The following is a 6,836-nucleotide window of genomic DNA, read 5'->3' on the forward strand; positions in this document are numbered from 1 at the left end:
GCAGAAGGCTGGGACTCCAGCTTACGGAGCAGGCCTGAGAGACTGGACGGGATGCCAGGCCCATCACCCTGCTCCTGGTTATCCACCAACAAAAGCAGACTTCTCCTCAGCACCTGGAAATTCACTCCAGAACCAGAAGGCCTGGGTTCAGATTAGAAGGTTTAATTAGGTAGAAGGCACATTTTTGTTTTTTTAATGTATAAAGCAAAGGAGTGGGGGAAGCGTCTACCTCTTGAGGTTAAAACATAATTTATATGGTGTCATGGGTTGCTGCGGAGTTGGCTCCCGACTCAGGGTGACCGCACGTACAAATGCATGAGACACTGCTGGTCTGGCACCTTCTCCATGACCAGTTGCAGGTAAGACCATTGTGAACCATAGGTTGCTCATTAACATTTTTCAGTAGTTTTGCCAGGCCTTTCTTCCTGGTCCAAAATAGTCTGAAAGCTCCCCTGAAATCTGTTCATCCTCATAGCAACAGGCAAGCCTCCATGGACAGACCAGTGGTTGCTGAATATGCTGTGCAGTGACCGGGACTTGAACCCAGGTCTCCCACACGGAAGGTGAGAATTTTACCACTGAACCACCATTGCTCCTGATAATTATATTAATGGGTTATTGCTGAAAGGCCATGGGGGTGACATCCTCTGACTTCTTCTAACTTCACTAGGAAGAGACAGAACCACCATGAGCAGCATCAGCCCAAGGCTGATTCCCATGAAGGAGAAGTCAGACGTGCTGCCACCCTCCAAGCTTTCTGCCAGTTCTGACACCAACTGTCCCTCCCACGGCACTCTCTACTTCTTTGCTGGGTTTGATAATTTGCTGCCGTGGCCACACAGAACTCGCCAACAGTACTCATGATTATGAGGTTTATTAGGGAAGTAACAGGTTACAATTCAGGTTCAGGAACACTCAGGATACAATTCTTCAATCGGGACAACCTCTCCTCAGTCAGGCCCACAGGTCATTGGCCTCTCAGCTTGGACTCTGCCCTGTTCAGGGAAGTGTTACAAAGCCCTTTCAATATTCCAATATTCTAATAGGTGCACCCCATTCCACCAGCAAACCTTCTGCCCAAAGGCACTCAGTTCTCTTGCTCTGTGGGCCAGCGACCCCACTCCTCTGTCTGGTGCCAGTCTCTAGGTTCTACTGCCTCTGCTCCCACCATCTCTCTGCCACCACCATCTCTCTGCCATCTCTCTGCAGTCGTCTGAGCATAGGAATCTTGGGTCCAAGGACATGCTCTACTCAGCCTTGATAGTAGTGGCATTTCCCCCTTCTCCACCTCTGGGAGAGCTCATTTTAAACCTAGCAAAATGACAAAACTGACTGATTTCCATATTAAGATTCCATATACCTTATTTCCAAGAGCCATCCCCCCACAAGGGTGCCATGTACCTTATTTACATTGTTAAGAAACTATCTAATCCCCTTGGTAGGTCATAAGCACCTTATATTTACATGGTTCCACTTAGTCACCAGATGAGAGTCACAAAGATCATGGCTAGAAAAGCCATAACAAGTAATTCATTGCACCACTGTTATAATTATATATTAATTAAATAAGCATGAATTAATAATGTAATACAATACAAATATTGTGTAATTTAATGTAATATAAATATTATAAAAATAATAAAGCAGATGGACCTGAATTTGAAGCTCATTATTAGCTATGTGGTCTTGGAGCAGTCACTTATCCTTTCTGGGCTTGTTTTACTCTGAGCAAAATAATGCCCAATGTTGTTGTACAAATTAAACAAGAAGATGGTAAATAGTCCACATGGAGCCTGGTGGGTGGCATACTTGTCAGTTCCAGAACTTCTGGTGGAGGTGGGACCACACAGATAGAGCCTAGTGTTGTCATTCTTCTAATGGATCTGGAGACCTGGGCTGAGGACAAAAGGATAGGAGAGCAAAGCCTTCCTGGGGCAAATGAAGCATCCCTGGTACACTTTGGGATGTCTTAGAACCTGGCCTTATTTTGGCCTCTGTTAACAGGATGTTGTTGTTAAAAACCAAATCTATTGCCATCGAGTTGATTCCAACTCATAGCCACCCTGCAAGACAGAGTGGAACTACCCCATGGCTGTAATCTTTACAACAGCAGCCTACCACGTCTTTCTTCCCTGCAGCAGCTGGTGGGTTTGAACCACTGACCTTTTGATTAGCAGCTGTGAGTTTAACCATTGTACCACCAGGGCTCCTTTGTTGTTGTTAGGTCCTGTAGAATTTATTTTTGGCTCATAATGACCCCATGTGACAGGTAGAAGTGCCTCATAGGGTTTTCTGTTGTTGTTGTTATGTGCCGTCGAGTCGGACCCGACTCATAGCGACCCCTCCTTGGGTTTCTGAGGCAGTATATGTATGGAAGTAGTCTGCCCAACCTTCCTTCCAAGGAGTGGCTGGTGGGTTTGAACCACCAGCCTTCTGGTTAGCAGTCAAGTGCCTTAGGCACTACACTACCAGGTGGATTCAAACCATCAACATTTCAGTTAGCAGCCAAATGCTTAATTGTGGAGTCCCCAAGGTTCTTTATTAATAGGATAAAAAATTTGAATTTCCCCAGTGTAAACACCTGCTAGAGTCCCTAATGGGTTCCTGGCTCAGCCAGGAATTGAGAAGCTGGAAGAGGTCCTTAGGCCCCTTCCCTATTCCCACAGATCAGGCAGATCCCGGTGGATGGCTCTGTGGTCATGTGATTAACCATCATCTTCGCATCATCTCCAGTTCTTCATTTTCAGGGATGAGAATGGGTCATGAATCAAGTCATGGTTCATGAAATGGGGAAGTGGCTTATTCCTCCCCTAGCTTTTAACTTGTTTTGTTTTCTATAATTTTACTGTGTGACAACATCATTTTGATTCTCCTGGAATCCAGATTTCTGGGTCCATGGAATCAGGGTGGCCCACATAAGCCATCTACCTTTAGGTGTCTTTTTGAACTATGTAGGAACTGATTTCCTGGAGTTACCTTCGGGTTGGACAGTAGCTTAGTAAATAGCTTAGGAGATAGATCGTTTTGCCTTAGGCATTGGGTTCTTTTGGAGAATTACCTATATGTAGCCAGCTTCGGGGAGCTCTGGTAGCATAGTGGCTAAAACACTTGCCTGCTAACCAGACGGCTGGCGGTTCAAACCCACCAGCCACTCCTCGGAAGGAAGGTTGGGCAATCCTACTTCCGTAGTGATACTGCCTCGGAAACCCAAGGAGGGGTCGCTATGAGTCGGGGCCGACTCGACGGCACATAACAACAATAACAACAAGCCAGCTTCGAGAAGCAGGAACTCCAGGGGCTGACTAGAAGCTGCTTTAGGCTGTGCAGCATATCCTTGGTGACTGCTTCTGTAACCTGCCCTGTGTTTTGATGTTATCATCTGAGAGACTAATGTAATAATGACCTATATGATCCACTTTCATTGTCGTTTTGGGAGCACCTTCTCAACGTGTTCGGGTGACGCTGCCCAAATTGTATCTACTGACAGTAAAAAATGCAACAAAACACTTGCCATTTTAACCATTTTTAGGTGACATTGATCACTTTTACTGTACTGTGCCACCAACACCACTATTTATTTCCAAAAGTTTTATATCACCCAAACAGAAATCCAGTATTCCTTCCTCTCCCTGACCCCTGGTAAACACTAATATACTTTGGTATCTATACATTTGCGTATTCTAGATAATTCATAGAAGTGAGATCATACAACATTTGTCCTTTTGTGTGTTCTCTTTCACTCAGCACAATGTTTCCAAGGTTCATCAATGTTGTGACATGTATCTTTATGGTTAAGTAATACTCTGTTGTATGGATATACTAACGTTGTTTATCTATGAATCTGCTGATAGACACTTGGGCTGTTTCCACCTTTGGGCCATTGTTAATGCTACAGTGAACATTGATATACAAACATTTGTTTTCCTTGCTTTCAAGTCTTTGGAGTACATACGTAGGAACAGAATTTGCTGGGTCACATGCTCTTCCCCTAGTTTAGACCAAGGCAGAGAGGTTGGGCTGCTATTCAATTCCAACACTACCCCCAGCACCAGAAACTGTGTTTTTACAAATGAAATTCTGTAAGGGGAATACTTTTAAATAAAATATGATTTGTTTTTCATCTGGTCTCTGTAGGCCTTCACCCCTGACACAGTTTCATTTGACTTGACCCATAAAAATTGCTTTTCACAATTTAAATAAATGGAGAAAATGACAATAATGTTGATGTCCTGATTCTGTTGTTCCTGCTTTGTAGGCCTCATGGCATCACTCACAAGGCCTCCTTGCGTACCATAGAGAGAGCCCAATTTAGAAAACATCACTTTAGCTCTCAAGATGGAAAAATATCTAGCCAGGAGGCAGACACGCTGGAAAATTGCTAATAAATTGTTGCTGCCTACTATTAAAAGGATCAATAAGATAAGGCCAGAAATGACTAATGGGAGAGAGTTGGGCTTGGAGTGCTAATGGAGGAAGTGGCGCCTAACAGCTCAGGGCGTGGTCTCTGGCTGGGGCAATGTAAACCCATTCACCTCCTTCAGCAGAAACTCTGCCATTTCATTCATTGTCTTGAAGATGAGTAGTTATTGATGTTGGTTATGAATAAATAAATCAAGTGGCATATGGGGACAATCAGGTATCAGGGAAATTGCCTTATTTATTCCTGTAGCATTGCAGCTGCACCAACACATTTCATCTATGATTATTTTTGTGATAGTCTCATGGGGCAGAATTGGGATAAGTGCTGCTAGTTCCTTGTGTGGCTGCCCCAAGTCAGCAAGATATGTGGGTATATGGCTAGCTTAGCCTCTAAGCCAGCCCTGCCCAGCTGCCCTGCATGCCTGCCCAGCCCATGAATCTTGTTCTTGTAACTTCCCTTCCTTTCTGCATGCAGCCCTGAGGGAGGCAGCATGGACCCCACAGCCCCATGGCACTTGATGGGCCAGACTATTCTGTGGGACCATCTCGCAGATCTTCCAACTGGCAGACCTTCCAAGACCCAAGAGTGAGGAATTGTGCACCCAACAGCCTGACTTTTCAGTCACATGCATCTCTGTCAAGTGTCTCCCTTACTTCAGGATGTCTGCTGCACCAGCAGAGAGGCATTTGGTGGACTTCCAGGGTGCCCAGGAACCTTGCTGGTGGAAAGTTCTGCAGCCCCTCCTGTGGGATTTTCAGTCCTTAGCTCTTCCAGAGTACCTCATCTTTCTGCCCAACCACACCCCCAACACATAGTTGTAGTTGTCATTGTTATGTGCCATCCAGTCGGACCCAACTCATAGCAACCCCTCCTTGGGTTTCCGAGGGAGTGTCACTACGGAAGTAGATTGTCTCATCTTCCTTCCGAGCAGTGGCTGGTGGGTTTGAACCTCCAGCCTTCTGGTTAGCAGTTAAGTGCCTTAGGCACTACACTACCAGAGAGCCCCTCCAACACATAGATGGACCTGTATTTGCATCCTCAGGAATCAGAGCAAGGCTATGAGGGGCTGCGACATGAGCGGGCTGCAGGGTGGAGGGCTGGGCAGGGGAGGATAGTGGGCAGGGAACTCAGATTCTGCATTTGCCTGAGGATGGACCCATCTTCATTCAGGTAAAATGGCAAAGCAAGCTCATTGTTTTTGGTGTTCTTGCCATCTTCTCTCCACTTTCCCTAGATGTCCTTCAACGTCTCCCTCTTCTCTGAGGAGTTCTAGACTTCACTGCTGTCTTTTTTTAGTCAGTGCCTGGGATCAAGGTGACTTCCTTCTCTTTTCTCCAGCTTTAAACAAATCCAGCCTTCTTTCAGCAAAGCCTCATACCCAGCCAACTGCCATGCTCACCAAGCTATCTGAGTCATAGGCTTCATAATAATAGTTGACCCACTGCCATCGAGTCAATTCCAACTAAGGACAGAGCAGAACTTCCCCATAGCGTTTCCAAGGCTGTAACTCTTTACGGAAGCAAATTGCCTCATCTTTCTCCCACGGAGTGGCTGGTGGGTTGGAACCACTGATCTTTTGGTTAGCAGCCAAATACCTTAAAACCACTGTGCTACCAGAGCTCCCAGTAATAGTTTAGCAAATGGGTAATGAGCACTGAGTATGTGCTCAAGGGCTCCAGAAATTATCATTCTTCACATAATGACACTTAAAGGAGTATCACTCTCCTTGTGGTAGGTTTGCTTCATGAGGAGTAGAGTTATCCCTTGCACAAGGCCACACAGCACCTAAGTTCTGGAGCACAGATCTGACTCTGATGTCTGGGCTCTGTCCGCAACACCTCCTCATCCTGGGGGCAACACTCTTCTGTAGGGGCCTCTGGAATATGGATCTCTAACAGGGCAGGGGATGCCATAGGGCACCAGATCAGTCTAAATGGATACATCTTTCACATATGCTGAGATTGGCAGGCAGGGACTACAAAATAGCCAGGAACTAAAGAGATTGTGGCTGGGAAGTGCCTGACACCAAAGACAAACTCTTGGCTTCTTCAGTCAGCCTCAGGCTGCCTTATCTGCCAGAAACAAAGCTGGGATGTCCTTAAATCAGAGGAATTCCACCCAAAATAGCCGTTACCAAAATGATATAACTAGAGTCTGAACAGGGAGGGGATCATGAGCAACCAGAGGGCCTGGGACTCTTTGATGGGGAGTCAGGGCAGGAAAGGCCCTAGGAAGGTTGGGGGCAGTTTGCTGACGTGGAAGTCAGCCTGCCTGTTCAGCATGAGCCCAGCCTTCAGAAGAACCACCCTCTTAGGGTTCTCCAGATCCCACCAGCTTAAAGGAGACCAAGTATGACATGCCAAATGATATATGTACAGTGAAGCAGCTGGCAATTGGCCATAACACAAGTTAGGAG

General features: G+C 46.0%; 1 non-coding gene across 1 annotated transcript; it reads right to left on the reverse strand.

Moving 5' to 3' along the window:
* Nucleotides 1-522: 522 nt before the first annotated feature.
* TRNAG-UCC lies at nucleotides 523-593 on the reverse strand. Its single transcript has one exon. It is a non-coding gene; the product is annotated as a tRNA-Gly (tRNA).
* Nucleotides 594-6,836: the final 6,243 nt, after the last annotated feature.

Source organism: Orycteropus afer, unplaced genomic scaffold, assembly GCF_000298275.1.
Source record: "Orycteropus afer afer isolate SDZICR_OR568_19922 unplaced genomic scaffold, OryAfe1.0 scaffold00021, whole genome shotgun sequence".
Classification (NCBI taxonomy): Eukaryota; Metazoa; Chordata; class Mammalia; order Tubulidentata; family Orycteropodidae; genus Orycteropus; species Orycteropus afer.